At 25.8% G+C, this 17500-nt stretch overlaps 1 protein-coding gene across 1 annotated transcript in view; it reads left to right on the forward strand.

Moving 5' to 3' along the window:
* The window catches only part of LOC145296916 (kappa-type opioid receptor-like), a 45651-nt gene that overhangs the window by 1804 nt on the left and 26347 nt on the right, over positions 1-17500 (forward strand). The gene's annotated exons all lie outside the window — the stretch shown is intronic.

Here is a 17500-nt window from a genome sequence, read left to right on the forward strand (position 1 = left end):
TAGACATTCACTTACATCTAATGCATAATGCATAAAACTAAAAAATAAAGCTAAAATTCAGTCAGAATTTATTGGGGGGGGGGGGGGAATGGAGATCTTAAAATAGAAAAGAGAAAATCACATGCAAAAACCCCATTAGTACATTCTATGAGGCTGTTCGGAAAGTCGATGGCATAAATCCAGGATTATATTCTATACGTGTCCATTATAGGTTTGGAATCATTTGTTTTTCGAGTTCTAGACTATAGAAATCCTTAGTTGCCGGAAACCTTTTATTCTAATAGCTTCTTCTCTCAGACTGCTATATTTTGGAATTCCCTCCCTGTTTCCTGCTTCCCTAACTGCACTGACATGAGGAAGTGTATATATAATGAAAATCGACATCTTGTTCATCTCCTTGCATAGTCCCCAGTAAACATGGCCCCAAAGAGTAGCGCCTTACGTTCAAATCACAACACGCCTTATTTGAGATGATGCGGATCATCACGCATTCCTTCATAGTTGAAGACGATTAGTCAGGGTGTTGGTGCTTTATCATACAGTGTTGAAGCATTCCACGCTCAATGTTAAAAGTTTTCCCACAAGTTATGCATGGGTAGTTACCAGGGTTAGGGTAAGGGTTAGTGACCAGGGTTGTTGCCTTTGGTAATTTTTTTGTTCAGATCTGGTCTTTATTTTTGCCTCTATTTCTGCCTTTCATTTGTGCGGTCTGCTGCCAGATCTTCCCAATTTTTCCTGTTCATATTCATTAGCTTTAGGTGTCACTTTATAAATAGGGCTAGGACAACAGCATATTCTTTTCATTGTTTTGACTCTCGAGTGTGTATCCGTTGATATCTTATACGCCTTTATATAGACTGATGTGGTTCTCAGTTGATTAACTGTGTCGGATATATACTCGAGAGTCAAAACAATGAAAAGAATATGCTGTTGTCATAGCCCAATTTATCACATCCTTGTAACAGAGTTTCTGCCCACCAATCTTTCTGCATCATTTTCCAATTTTCCATACTGTAGCATTTTTGGGATGCGATTGATTTTTTTATTTGGAATGAACAAGAAAAAAAAATGGAAGCCCCATAGATAATTTTTAAATGTTTGTATAATCCATCATTTTTTCCACCTAAAACACAATTATCTTTTAAAAAGTAATGTTTACGTTGCATATTTATTATAGTGGAGGCTGGAGAATCGATAGCATAACTTCAGGATTATAGAAATCCTCAGATACTGGAAAATCTTTTACTGTAATGGCTCCTTCCTTCAGACTGCTAGACTTTGGAATTCCCTCCCTATTTCTTGCTTCCCCAACTGTACTGCTATGCAGAAATTTAAATGTAATATAAACTGAAATCTCGCTCATCTCCTTCCATAGTCCCTTGTAATCACGGTCCCAAATAGTAGCTATTTACAATGCCTCCCCACGGGGCAGAGTTAGACACCAGGGTCGTTTTTTAAAGTGGAGAAAAGGAACAAAAATAAAAATTGTCTCAGATTTCTCCTCCACTGACAGAGAACAAGAAATTTGAAGTGCAGCATCTGAAGAACAGATATTACACTTTGATCTTCGCTCGAAAGCCAAAAATAGAAGCGCCTTATGCCCAAATGACAATATGCCTTGTATGGGATGAACAAGAGTTAAAAAAAAAAAAAAATGGAAGTCGCATAGATAATTTTAAAATGTTTATACAATCCAATATTTTTCCATCTAAAACACACTTATCCTTTAAAACACACTTATTCTTTAAAACACAATTATCCTTTAAAACACAATTATTCTTTAAAACACACTTATCCTTTAAAACACAATTATCCTTTAAAACACACTTATCCTTTAAAAAACACTTATCCTTTAATACACAGTTATCCTTTAAAACACACTAATCCTTTAAAACACAATTATCCTTTAAAACACACTTATCCTTTAAAACACACTTATCCTTTAAAACACAATTATCCTTTAAAACACAATTATCCTTTAAAACACAATTATCCTTTAAAACACACTTATCCTTTAAAAAATAATTATCCTTTAAAACACACTTATCCTTTAAAACACAGTTATCCTTTAAAACACAATTATCCTTTAAAACACAATTATCCTTTAAAACACAATTATCCTTTAAAACACAATTATCCTTTAAAACACACTTATCCTTTAAAAAATAATTATCCTTTAAAACACACTTATCCTTTAAAACACAATTATCCTTTAAAACACACTTATCCTTTAAAAAACACTTATCCTTTAATACACAGTTATCCTTTAAAACACACTAATCCTTTAAAACACAATTATCCTTTAAAACACACTTATCCTTTAAAACACACTTATCCTTTAAAACACAATTATCCTTTAAAACACACTTATCCTTTAAAACACACTAATCCTTTAATACACAGTTATCCTTTAAAACACACTAATCCTTTAAAACACACTTATCCTTTAAAACACACTTATCCTTTAAAACACACTTATCCTTTAAAACACAATTATCCTTTAAAACACACTTATCCTTTAAAACACAATTATCCTTTAAAACACAATTATCCTTTAAAACACACTTATCCTTTAAAAAATAATTATCCTTTAAAACACACTTATCCTTTAAAACACAGTTATCCTTTAAAACACAATTATCCTTTAAAACACAATTATCCTTTAAAACACAATTATCCTTTAAAACACAATTATCCTTTAAAACACAATTATCCTTTAAAACACACTTATCCTTTAAAAAATAATTATCCTTTAAAACACACTTATCCTTTAAAACACACTTATCCTTTAAAACACACTTATCCTTTAAAAAATAATTATCCTTTAAAACACACTTATCCTTTAAAACACACTTATCCTTTAAAAAATAATTATCCTTTAAAACACAGTTATCCTTTAAAACACAATTATCCTTTAAAACACAATTATCCTTTAAAACACAATTATCCTTTAAAACACAATTATCCTTTAAAACACAATTATCCTTTAAAACACACTTATCCTTTAAAAAATAATTATCCTTTAAAACACACTTATCCTTTAAAACACAGTTATCCTTTAAAAAATAATTATCCTTTAAAACACACTTATCCTTTAAAACACACTTATCCTTTAAAAAATAATTATCCTTTAAAACACACTTATCCTTTAAAACACACTTATCCTTTAAAAAATAATTATCCTTTAAAACACAATTATCCTTTAAAACACACTTATCCTTTAAAAAATAATTATCCTTTAAAACACACTTATCCTTTAAAACACAGTTATCCTTTAAAACACAATTATCCTTTAAAACACAATTATCCTTTAAAACACACTTATCCTTTAAAACACAATTATCCTTTAAAACACAATTATCCTTTAAAACACAATTATCCTTTAAAACACAATTATCCTTTAAAACACAATTATCCTTTAAAACACAGTTATCCTTTAAAACACAATTATCCTTTAAAACACAATTATCCTTTAAAACACAATTATCCTTTAAAACACACTTATCCTTTAAAACACACTTATCCTTTAAAACACAATTATCCTTTAAAACACAATTATCCTTTAAAACACAATTATCCTTTAAAACACAATTATCCTTTAAAAAATAATTATCCTTTAAAACACACTTATCCTTTAAAAAATAATTATCCTTTAAAACACAGTTATCCTTTAAAACACAATTATCCTTTAAAACACAATTATCCTTTAAAACACACTTATCCTTTAAAACACACTTATCCTTTAAAACACACTTATCCTTTAAAACACAATTATCCTTTAAAACACAATTATCCTTTAAAACACAATTATCCTTTAAAACACAATTATCCTTTAAAACACAATTATCCTTTAAAACACACTTATCCTTTAAAAAATAATTATCCTTTAAAACACACTTATTCTTTAAAACACAATTATCCTTTAAAACACACTTATCCTTTAAAAAACACTTATCCTTTAATACACAGTTATCCTTTAAAACACACTAATCCTTTAAAACACAATTATCCTTTAAAACACACTTATCCTTTAAAACACACTTATCCTTTAAAACACAATTATCCTTTAAAACACAATTATCCTTTAAAACACACTTATCCTTTAAAAAATAATTATCCTTTAAAACACACTTATCCTTTAAAACACAGTTATCCTTTAAAACACAATTATCCTTTAAAACACAATTATCCTTTAAAACACAATTATCCTTTAAAACACAATTATCCTTTAAAACACAATTATCCTTTAAAAAATAATTATCCTTTAAAACACAATTATCCTTTAAAACACAATTATCCTTTAAAACACAATTATCCTTTAAAACACACTTATCCTTTAAAAAATAATTATCCTTTAAAACACACTTATCCTTTAAAACACAATTATCCTTTAAAACACACTTATCCTTTAAAAAATAATTATCCTTTAAAACACACTTATCCTTTAAAACACAGTTATCCTTTAAAACACAATTATCCTTTAAAACACAATTATCCTTTAAAACACACTTATCCTTTAAAACACAATTATCCTTTAAAACACAATTATCCTTTAAAACACAATTATCCTTTAAAACACAATTATCCTTTAAAACACACTTATCCTTTAAAACACAATTATCCTTTAAAACACAATTATCCTTTAAAACACACTTATCCTTTAAAACACAATTATCCTTTAAAACACAATTATCCTTTAAAACACACTTATCCTTTAAAACACAATTATCCTTTAAAACACAATTATCCTTTAAAACACAATTATCCTTTAAAACACAATTATCCTTTAAAACACACTTATCCTTTAAAACACAATTATCCTTTAAAACACAATTATCCTTTAAAACACACTTATCCTTTAAAACACAATTATCCTTTAAAACACAATTATCCTTTAAAACACAATTATCCTTTAAAACACACTTATCCTTTAAAAAATAATTATCCTTTAAAACACAATTATCCTTTAAAACACAGTTATCCTTTAAAACACAATTATCCTTTAAAACACACTTATCCTTTAAAACACAATTATCCTTTAAAACACAATTATCCTTTAAAACACACTTATCCTTTAAAAAATAATTATCCTTTAAAACACAATTATCCTCTAAAACACAATTATTCTTTAAAACACACTTATCCTTTAAAACACAGTTATCCTTTAAAACACACTTATCCTTTAAAACACACTTATCCTTTAAAACACAATTATCCTTTAAAACACAATTATCCTTTAAAACACACTTATCCTTTAAAAAATAATTATCCTTTAAAACACAATTATCCTCTAAAACACAATTATCCTTTAAAACACAATTATCCTTTAAAACACAATTATCCTTTAAAACACACTTATCCTTTAAAAAATAATTATCCTTTAAAAAATAATTATCCTTTAAAACACACTTATCCTTTAAAACACACTTATCCTTTAAAACACAATTATCCTTTAAAACACACTTATCCTTTAAAACACAATTATCCTTTAAAACACAGTTATCCTTTAAAAAATAATTATCCTTTAAAACACAATTATCCTTTAAAACACAATTATCCTTTAAAACACAATTATCCTTTAAAACACACTTATCCTTTAAAACACAATTATCCTTTAAAACACAATTATCCTTTAAAACACAATTATCCTTTAAAACACAATTATCCTTTAAAACACAATTATCCTTTAAAACACAATTATCCTTTAAAACACACTTATCCTTTAAAAAATAATTATCCTTTAAAACACAATTATCCTTTAAAACACAATTATCCTTTAAAACACAATTATCCTTTAAAACACAATTATCCTTTAAAACACAATTATCCTTTAAAACACAATTATCCTTTAAAACACACTTATCCTTTAAAACACAATTATCCTTTAAAACACAATTATCCTTTAAAACACAATTATCCTTTAAAACACACTTATCCTTTAAAACACAATTATCCTTTAAAACACAATTATCCTTTAAAACACACTTATCCTTTAAAAAATAATTATCCTTTAAAACACAATTATCCTTTAAAACACAGTTATCCTTTAAAACACAATTATCCTTTAAAACACACTTATCCTTTAAAAAATAATTATCCTTTAAAAAATAATTATCCTTTAAAACACAATTATCCTTTAAAACACACTTATCCTTTAAAACACAATTATCCTTTAAAACACACTTATCCTTTAAAAAATAATTATCCTTTAAAAAATAATTATCCTTTAAAACACACTTATCCTTTAAAACACACTTATCCTTTAAAACACAATTATCCTTTAAAACACAATTATCCTTTAAAACACAATTATCCTTTAAAACACAATTATCCTTTAAAACACACTTATCCTTTAAAACACAATTATCCTTTAAAACACAATTATCCTTTAAAACACAATTATCCTTTAAAACACAATTATCCTTTAAAACACAATTATCCTTTAAAACACAATTATCCTTTAAAACACACTTATCCTTTAAAAAATAATTATCCTTTAAAACACAATTATCCTTTAAAACACAGTTATCCTTTAAAACACAATTATCCTTTAAAACACACTTATCCTTTAAAAAATAATTATCCTTTAAAAAATAATTATCCTTTAAAACACAATTATCCTTTAAAACACACTTATCCTTTAAAACACAATTATCCTTTAAAACACAATTATCCTTTAAAACACAATTATCCTTTAAAACACAATTATCCTTTAAAACACAATTATCCTTTAAAAAATAATTATCCTTTAAAACACAATTATCCTTTAAAACACAATTATCCTTTAAAACACAATTATCCTTTAAAACACAATTATCCTTTAAAACACAATTATCCTTTAAAACACACTTATCCTTTAAAAAATAATTATCCTTTAAAACACAATTATCCTTTAAAACACAATTATCCTTTAAAACACAATTATCCTTTAAAACACAATTATCCTTTAAAACACACTTATCCTTTAAAACACAATTATCCTTTAAAAAATAATTATCCTTTAAAAAATAATTATCCTTTAAAACACACTTATCCTTTAAAACACACTTATCCTTTAAAACACAATTATCCTTTAAAACACAATTATCCTTTAAAACACAATTATCCTTTAAAACACAATTATCCTTTAAAACACAATTATCCTTTAAAACACACTTATCCTTTAAAAAATAATTATCCTTTAAAACACAATTATCCTTTAAAACACAGTTATCCTTTAAAACACAATTATCCTTTAAAACACACTTATCCTTTAAAACACAATTATCCTTTAAAACACACTTATCCTTTAAAACACAATTATCCTTTAAAACACAATTATCCTCTAAAACACAATTATTCTTTAAAACACACTTATCCTTTAAAACACAGTTATCCTTTAAAACACACTTATCCTTTAAAACACAATTATCCTTTAAAACACAATTATCCTTTAAAACACAATTATCCTTTAAAACACAATTATCCTTTAAAACACACTTATCCTTTAAAACACAGTTATCCTTTAAAACACACTTATCCTTTAAAACACAGTTATCCTTTAAAACACACTTATCCTTTAAAACACACTTATCCTTTAAAACACAATTATCCTTTAAAACACAATTATCCTTTAAAACACACTTATCCTTTAAAAAATAATTATCCTTTAAAACACAATTATCCTCTAAAACACAATTATCCTTTAAAACACAATTATCCTTTAAAACACAATTATCCTTTAAAACACACTTATCCTTTAAAAAATAATTATCCTTTAAAAAATAATTATCCTTTAAAACACACTTATCCTTTAAAACACACTTATCCTTTAAAACACAATTATCCTTTAAAACACACTTATCCTTTAAAACACAATTATCCTTTAAAACACAGTTATCCTTTAAAAAATAATTATCCTTTAAAACACAATTATCCTTTAAAACACAATTATCCTTTAAAACACAATTATCCTTTAAAACACACTTATCCTTTAAAACACAATTATCCTTTAAAACACAATTATCCTTTAAAACACAATTATCCTTTAAAACACAATTATCCTTTAAAACACAATTATCCTTTAAAACACAATTATCCTTTAAAACACACTTATCCTTTAAAAAATAATTATCCTTTAAAACACAATTATCCTTTAAAACACAATTATCCTTTAAAACACAATTATCCTTTAAAACACAATTATCCTTTAAAACACAATTATCCTTTAAAACACAATTATCCTTTAAAACACACTTATCCTTTAAAACACAATTATCCTTTAAAACACAATTATCCTTTAAAACACAATTATCCTTTAAAACACACTTATCCTTTAAAACACAATTATCCTTTAAAACACAATTATCCTTTAAAACACACTTATCCTTTAAAAAATAATTATCCTTTAAAACACAATTATCCTTTAAAACACAGTTATCCTTTAAAACACAATTATCCTTTAAAACACACTTATCCTTTAAAAAATAATTATCCTTTAAAAAATAATTATCCTTTAAAACACAATTATCCTTTAAAACACACTTATCCTTTAAAACACAATTATCCTTTAAAACACACTTATCCTTTAAAAAATAATTATCCTTTAAAAAATAATTATCCTTTAAAACACACTTATCCTTTAAAACACACTTATCCTTTAAAACACAATTATCCTTTAAAACACAATTATCCTTTAAAACACAATTATCCTTTAAAACACAATTATCCTTTAAAACACACTTATCCTTTAAAACACAATTATCCTTTAAAACACAATTATCCTTTAAAACACAATTATCCTTTAAAACACAATTATCCTTTAAAACACAATTATCCTTTAAAACACAATTATCCTTTAAAACACACTTATCCTTTAAAAAATAATTATCCTTTAAAACACAATTATCCTTTAAAACACAGTTATCCTTTAAAACACAATTATCCTTTAAAACACACTTATCCTTTAAAAAATAATTATCCTTTAAAAAATAATTATCCTTTAAAACACAATTATCCTTTAAAACACACTTATCCTTTAAAACACAATTATCCTTTAAAACACAATTATCCTTTAAAACACAATTATCCTTTAAAACACAATTATCCTTTAAAACACAATTATCCTTTAAAAAATAATTATCCTTTAAAACACAATTATCCTTTAAAACACAATTATCCTTTAAAACACAATTATCCTTTAAAACACAATTATCCTTTAAAACACAATTATCCTTTAAAACACACTTATCCTTTAAAAAATAATTATCCTTTAAAACACAATTATCCTTTAAAACACAATTATCCTTTAAAACACAATTATCCTTTAAAACACAATTATCCTTTAAAACACACTTATCCTTTAAAACACAATTATCCTTTAAAAAATAATTATCCTTTAAAAAATAATTATCCTTTAAAACACACTTATCCTTTAAAACACACTTATCCTTTAAAACACAATTATCCTTTAAAACACAATTATCCTTTAAAACACAATTATCCTTTAAAACACAATTATCCTTTAAAACACAATTATCCTTTAAAACACACTTATCCTTTAAAAAATAATTATCCTTTAAAACACAATTATCCTTTAAAACACAGTTATCCTTTAAAACACAATTATCCTTTAAAACACACTTATCCTTTAAAACACAATTATCCTTTAAAACACACTTATCCTTTAAAACACAATTATCCTTTAAAACACAATTATCCTCTAAAACACAATTATTCTTTAAAACACACTTATCCTTTAAAACACAGTTATCCTTTAAAACACACTTATCCTTTAAAACACAATTATCCTTTAAAACACAATTATCCTTTAAAACACAATTATCCTTTAAAACACAATTATCCTTTAAAACACACTTATCCTTTAAAACACAGTTATCCTTTAAAACACACTTATCCTTTAAAACACAGTTATCCTTTAAAACACACTTATCCTTTAAAACACACTTATCCTTTAAAACACAATTATTCTTTAAAACACAATTATCCTTTAAAACACAATTATCCTTTAAAACACAATTATCCTTTAAAACACACTTATCCTTTAAAAAATAATTATCCTTTAAAACACAATTATCCTTTAAAACACAATTATCCTTTAAAACACAATTATCCTTTAAAACACAATTATCCTTTAAAACACAATTATCCTTTAAAACACACTTATCCTTTAAAACACAATTATCCTTTAAAAAATAATTATCCTTTAAAAAATAATTATCCTTTAAAACACACTTATCCTTTAAAACACACTTATCCTTTAAAACACAATTATCCTTTAAAACACAATTATCCTTTAAAACACAATTATCCTTTAAAACACAATTATCCTTTAAAACACAATTATCCTTTAAAACACACTTATCCTTTAAAAAATAATTATCCTTTAAAACACAATTATCCTTTAAAACACAGTTATCCTTTAAAACACACTTATCCTTTAAAACACACTTATCCTTTAAAACACAATTATCCTTTAAAACACAATTATCCTTTAAAACACAATTATCCTTTAAAACACAATTATCCTCTAAAACACAATTATTCTTTAAAACACACTTATCCTTTAAAACACAGTTATCCTTTAAAACACACTTATCCTTTAAAACACAATTATCCTTTAAAACACAATTATCCTTTAAAACACAATTATCCTTTAAAACACAATTATCCTTTAAAACACACTTATCCTTTAAAACACAGTTATCCTTTAAAACACACTTATCCTTTAAAACACAGTTATCCTTTAAAACACACTTATCCTTTAAAACACAGTTATCCTTTAAAACACACTTATCCTTTAAAACACAATTATTCTTTAAAACACAATTATCCTTTAAAACACACTTATCCTTTAAAACACACTTATCCTTTAAAACACAATTATCCTTTAAAAGACACTTATCCTTTAAAACACAATTATCCTTTAAAACACAATTATCCTTTAAAACACAATTATCCTTTAAAACACACTTATCCTTTAAAAAATAATTATCCTTTAAAACACAATTATCCTTTAAAACACAGTTATCCTTTAAAACACAATTATCCTTTAAAACACACTTATCCTTTAAAAAATAATTATCCTTTAAAAAATAATTATCCTTTAAAACACAATTATCCTTTAAAACACACTTATCCTTTAAAACACAATTATCCTTTAAAACACACTTATCCTTTAAAAAATAATTATCCTTTAAAAAATAATTATCCTTTAAAACACACTTATCCTTTAAAACACACTTATCCTTTAAAACACAATTATCCTTTAAAACACAATTATCCTTTAAAACACAATTATCCTTTAAAACACAATTATCCTTTAAAACACACTTATCCTTTAAAACACAATTATCCTTTAAAACACAATTATCCTTTAAAACACAATTATCCTTTAAAACACAATTATCCTTTAAAACACACTTATCCTTTAAAACACAATTATCCTTTAAAACACACTTATCCTTTAAAACACAATTATCCTTTAAAACACACTTATCCTTTAAAAAATAATTATCCTTTAAAACACAATTATCCTTTAAAACACAGTTATCCTTTAAAACACAATTATCCTTTAAAACACACTTATCCTTTAAAAAATAATTATCCTTTAAAAAATAATTATCCTTTAAAACACACTTATCCTTTAAAACACACTTATCCTTTAAAACACAATTATCCTTTAAAACACACTTATCCTTTAAAAAATAATTATCCTTTAAAAAATAATTATCCTTTAAAACACACTTATCCTTTAAAACACACTTATCCTTTAAAGCACAATTATCCTTTAAAACACAATTATCCTTTAAAACACAATTATCCTTTAAAACACAATTATCCTTTAAAACACACTTATCCTTTAAAACACAATTATCCTTTAAAACACAATTATCCTTTAAAACACACTTATCCTTTAAAAAATAATTATCCTTTAAAACACAATTATCCTTTAAAACACAGTTATCCTTTAAAACACAATTATCCTTTAAAACACACTTATCCTTTAAAACACAATTATCCTTTAAAACACAATTATCCTTTAAAACACAATTATCCTTTAAAACACAATTATCCTCTAAAACACAATTATTCTTTAAAACACACTTATCCTTTAAAACACAGTTATCCTTTAAAACACACTTATCCTTTAAAACACAATTATCCTTTAAAACACAATTATCCTTTAAAACACAATTATCCTTTAAAACACAATTATCCTTTAAAACACAATTATCCTTTAAAACACACTTATCCTTTAAAACACAGTTATCCTTTAAAACACACTTATCCTTTAAAACACAGTTATCCTTTAAAACACACTTATCCTTTAAAACACAGTTATCCTTTAAAACACACTTATCCTTTAAAACACAATTATTCTTTAAAACACAATTATCCTTTAAAACACACTTATCCTTTAAAACACAATTATCCTTTAAAACACAATTATCCTTTAAAACACAATTATCCTTTAAAACACAATTATCCTCTAAAACACAATTATTCTTTAAAACACACTTATCCTTTAAAACACAGTTATCCTTTAAAACACACTTATCCTTTAAAACACAATTATCCTTTAAAACACAATTATCCTTTAAAACACAATTATCCTTTAAAACACAATTATCCTTTAAAACACACTTATCCTTTAAAACACAGTTATCCTTTAAAACACACTTATCCTTTAAAACACAGTTATCCTTTAAAACACACTTATCCTTTAAAACACACTTATCCTTTAAAACACAATTATTCTTTAAAACACAATTATCCTTTAAAACACAATTATCCTTTAAAACACAATTATCCTTTAAAACACACTTATCCTTTAAAAAATAATTATCCTTTAAAACACAATTATCCTTTAAAACACAATTATCCTTTAAAACACAATTATCCTTTAAAACACAATTATCCTTTAAAACACAATTATCCTTTAAAACACACTTATCCTTTAAAACACAATTATCCTTTAAAAAATAATTATCCTTTAAAAAATAATTATCCTTTAAAACACACTTATCCTTTAAAACACACTTATCCTTTAAAACACAATTATCCTTTAAAACACAATTATCCTTTAAAACACAATTATCCTTTAAAACACAATTATCCTTTAAAACACACTTATCCTTTAAAAAATAATTATCCTTTAAAACACAATTATCCTTTAAAACACACTTATCCTTTAAAACACACTTATCCTTTAAAACACAATTATCCTTTAAAACACAATTATCCTTTAAAACACAATTATCCTTTAAAACACAATTATCCTCTAAAACACAATTATTCTTTAAAACACACTTATCCTTTAAAACACAGTTATCCTTTAAAACACACTTATCCTTTAAAACACAATTATCCTTTAAAACACAATTATCCTTTAAAACACAATTATCCTTTAAAACACAATTATCCTTTAAAACACACTTATCCTTTAAAACACAGTTATCCTTTAAAACACACTTATCCTTTAAAACACAGTTATCCTTTAAAACACACTTATCCTTTAAAACACAGTTATCCTTTAAAACACACTTATCCTTTAAAACACAATTATTCTTTAAAACACAATTATCCTTTAAAACACACTTATCCTTTAAAACACACTTATCCTTTAAAACACAATTATCCTTTAAAAGACACTTATCCTTTAAAACACAATTATCCTTTAAAACACAATTATCCTTTAAAACACAATTATCCTTTAAAACACACTTATCCTTTAAAAAATAATTATCCTTTAAAACACAATTATCCTTTAAAACACAGTTATCCTTTAAAACACAATTATCCTTTAAAACACACTTATCCTTTAAAAAATAATTATCCTTTAAAAAATAATTATCCTTTAAAACACAATTATCCTTTAAAACACACTTATCCTTTAAAACACAATTATCCTTTAAAACACACTTATCCTTTAAAAAATAATTATCCTTTAAAAAATAATTATCCTTTAAAACACACTTATCCTTTAAAACACACTTATCCTTTAAAACACAATTATCCTTTAAAACACAATTATCCTTTAAAACACAATTATCCTTTAAAACACAATTATCCTTTAAAACACACTTATCCTTTAAAACACAATTATCCTTTAAAACACAATTATCCTTTAAAACACAATTATCCTTTAAAACACAATTATCCTTTAAAACACAATTATCCTTTAAAACACACTTATCCTTTAAAACACAATTATCCTTTAAAACACACTTATCCTTTAAAAAATAATTATCCTTTAAAACACAATTATCCTTTAAAACACAGTTATCCTTTAAAACACAATTATCCTTTAAAACACACTTATCCTTTAAAAAATAATTATCCTTTAAAAAATAATTATCCTTTAAAACACACTTATCCTTTAAAACACACTTATCCTTTAAAACACAATTATCCTTTAAAACACACTTATCCTTTAAAAAATAATTATCCTTTAAAAAATAATTATCCTTTAAAACACACTTATCCTTTAAAACACACTTATCCTTTAAAGCACAATTATCCTTTAAAACACAATTATCCTTTAAAACACAATTATCCTTTAAAACACAATTATCCTTTAAAACACACTTATCCTTTAAAACACAATTATCCTTTAAAACACAATTATCCTTTAAAACACACTTATCCTTTAAAAAATAATTATCCTTTAAAACACAATTATCCTTTAAAACACAGTTATCCTTTAAAACACAATTATCCTTTAAAACACACTTATCCTTTAAAACACAATTATCCTTTAAAACACAATTATCCTTTAAAACACAATTATCCTTTAAAACACAATTATCCTCTAAAACACAATTATTCTTTAAAACACACTTATCCTTTAAAACACAGTTATCCTTTAAAACACACTTATCCTTTAAAACACAATTATCCTTTAAAACACAATTATCCTTTAAAACACAATTATCCTTTAAAACACAATTATCCTTTAAAACACAATTATCCTTTAAAACACACTTATCCTTTAAAACACAGTTATCCTTTAAAACACACTTATCCTTTAAAACACAGTTATCCTTTAAAACACACTTATCCTTTAAAACACAGTTATCCTTTAAAACACACTTATCCTTTAAAACACAATTATTCTTTAAAACACAATTATCCTTTAAAACACACTTATCCTTTAAAACACAATTATCCTTTAAAACACAATTATCCTTTAAAACACACTTATCCTTTAAAACACAATTATCCTTTAAAACACAATTATCCTTTAAAACACAATTATCCTTTAAAACACACTTATCCTTTAAAGCACAATTATCCTTTAAAAAAATAATGTTTACGTTGTATATTCTATAGAGGCTGTTCGGAAAGTCAATGAATAATAAAGAGACAATATGAAAGAGAAACACAGAGGTAGAGCGAGAAAGAGAGAAGGAGAGGTGGAGATAGAGATTAAATAAACACTATTCTTGTAATAGGATCACAGTAGAGGTCTGGTTAGTGCTTTCTCTCTCTGGTCTTTCTATCCTCCTTGACCTTCCTCGAATATTTGATATGGTATCAGTTGATGCCGCTATACTTTTTTTCAAGAGAGGCTAACTTACAATTATACAGTTTTAATTTTCAATTTTCTTAATTTCATGTAGCGTTTTTTTTGTTTTACTTCTGTGGCAATTTCTATATGTCTGGTCAGCACCTGCGGCTTCTGTATTAATCTCTGCATTCAAAGGTTTTTCTTTAATGTTTCAGCCGTTTTCATTACTGTTATCTTCTCAGGCATCCCTCTGATTCCAATTTCTCCCATTCTTTTTTCAAAGTTTTTCAGAATTATTTCTAACTAGCCTAGGTGCCCGGCATTGGTCGAGTGTTTGGATGTGTATGTTGAGCAAAAAAAAAAAAAAGTGGTAGTAGGCAGGCAGGCTCGAACCCATACCACGAAGGAGGAAAAGAAAGTGAAAAAAAAAAAATGATGCGTTAGCCATTGCAAAACCGGAAATGACGTAGATTTAAATTAAGGCTAGACAATCAAAAAGAGACGATGACTTTCGAAAATATTGGCGAAAAAAGTGACTCCTTCCTTTAGAAAAGTGCCCAGTTGTGGATGAAGGAATTAATGTTTTTGGCCAATTTTCTGATATTTGTCGTCCAAAGGGTTGAGCTTCAAAACGATATGGATCTCATGAAAATCTCTCACCTCTATCGAAAGTTTTGCGATACATACATACATACATACATTTAAACAGATAGATGAGATTTATATCATAGACGTTCCTATTATTAGTGGTGTTATCTTCACCTTCTTCGTCTTTCATATTCCTCTTCAACTCTCTCGCTAACTCTGTGTATTTGCTTCACTTCTCAGTCTCCTTGATCTTTACTCTGTGGTCTGCTGGAACATCAAAATCTATCATTTTACAGGACTTTTCCTTCTTGTTAACTATTATTATACCCAGTCTTCTTGCTTGGATGGGTTTATCTGTTTGCATATCTATGTCCCACAGGATTCTATGATTTTCATTTACAAGTACTGCTGCTGGCTTATGCTTATACCATTTGTCTGGATGTTCAAGATGCAGTTGTTTGCATAATTCCTAGTGTTCTGTCTTCTCCACTTGATTATGCCTGTTCTTGTATTCTTTTTGGGCTAGTTTGTTACATTCGCTTATTATGCGGCTTATTGTTTTGTCTCTTTGTCCACAGAGTCTGCGTTTGCTGATTTTTTTGTGTTTTATCAATCTTTGTTTTGATGTGGTCGGTTCTTATCACATGATCTTGTGCTGCTGTTATTAGGGATTGCGTTTCACTGTTTAGGTTTTCTTTTATCCAAGTGTCATGTCCAAGTGTTTTTGTCAGTCTCATCTTTTGTAATCCTTATGAATTGTCTGTGTAGCTGTTTCTCTTTCTATTTTTTTTCTCCCTCGTCTTATCCCTTGTCTCTTTGTTTTCTGTTTTGTTTGTTTTTTAGTGTCACTTGCTGTAGTAATTATCCTTCCTATGTTCCGTGTGATATATTTTCCTAATTCTTTATTCTGTGTCATTTACACAGACTTCTTTACAAACCAGTCTTATTCTCCGTCTTTCCTTTTTTTATGTAGACTTGATCGGCATCTTTGGATGTAGTGCATTGTGGAAGGTCATAAGTTTTCTGGTCTTCTGGTCAAGATGTCTCAGTTCTTCTTTGGTTCACCTTATAAACAGTCCAGAGTATCTTACTAGTAACAGTGTTTATATTGTTTTTATTATAGTGCTTTTATTAGCTTTTTATTATTAGTCCTCACACGAAAGAGCAGGACACAAAATGTTTTAAATAATAATAATAATAGAATAACAATAACAAAGACTTTCGCTGGCGAGGACTACTATTGACCGTAACCAGTTATACAGTCCTTTTGAAATTTTCATCTCTATTTTTCTCGTTATGTACTGAATATTTTTTAATGAAACCTATATGAAATATGTTCCTTATTAAATTTTAAAGATTTTCTATTCTGAAAAAAGTTTAAAAAAAATTTAATCTAAAAAA

This window comes from Euprymna scolopes, chromosome 17, assembly GCF_053919585.1.
Source record: "Euprymna scolopes isolate OS-2025 chromosome 17, ASM5391958v1, whole genome shotgun sequence".
Classification (NCBI taxonomy): Eukaryota; Metazoa; Mollusca; class Cephalopoda; order Sepiida; family Sepiolidae; genus Euprymna; species Euprymna scolopes.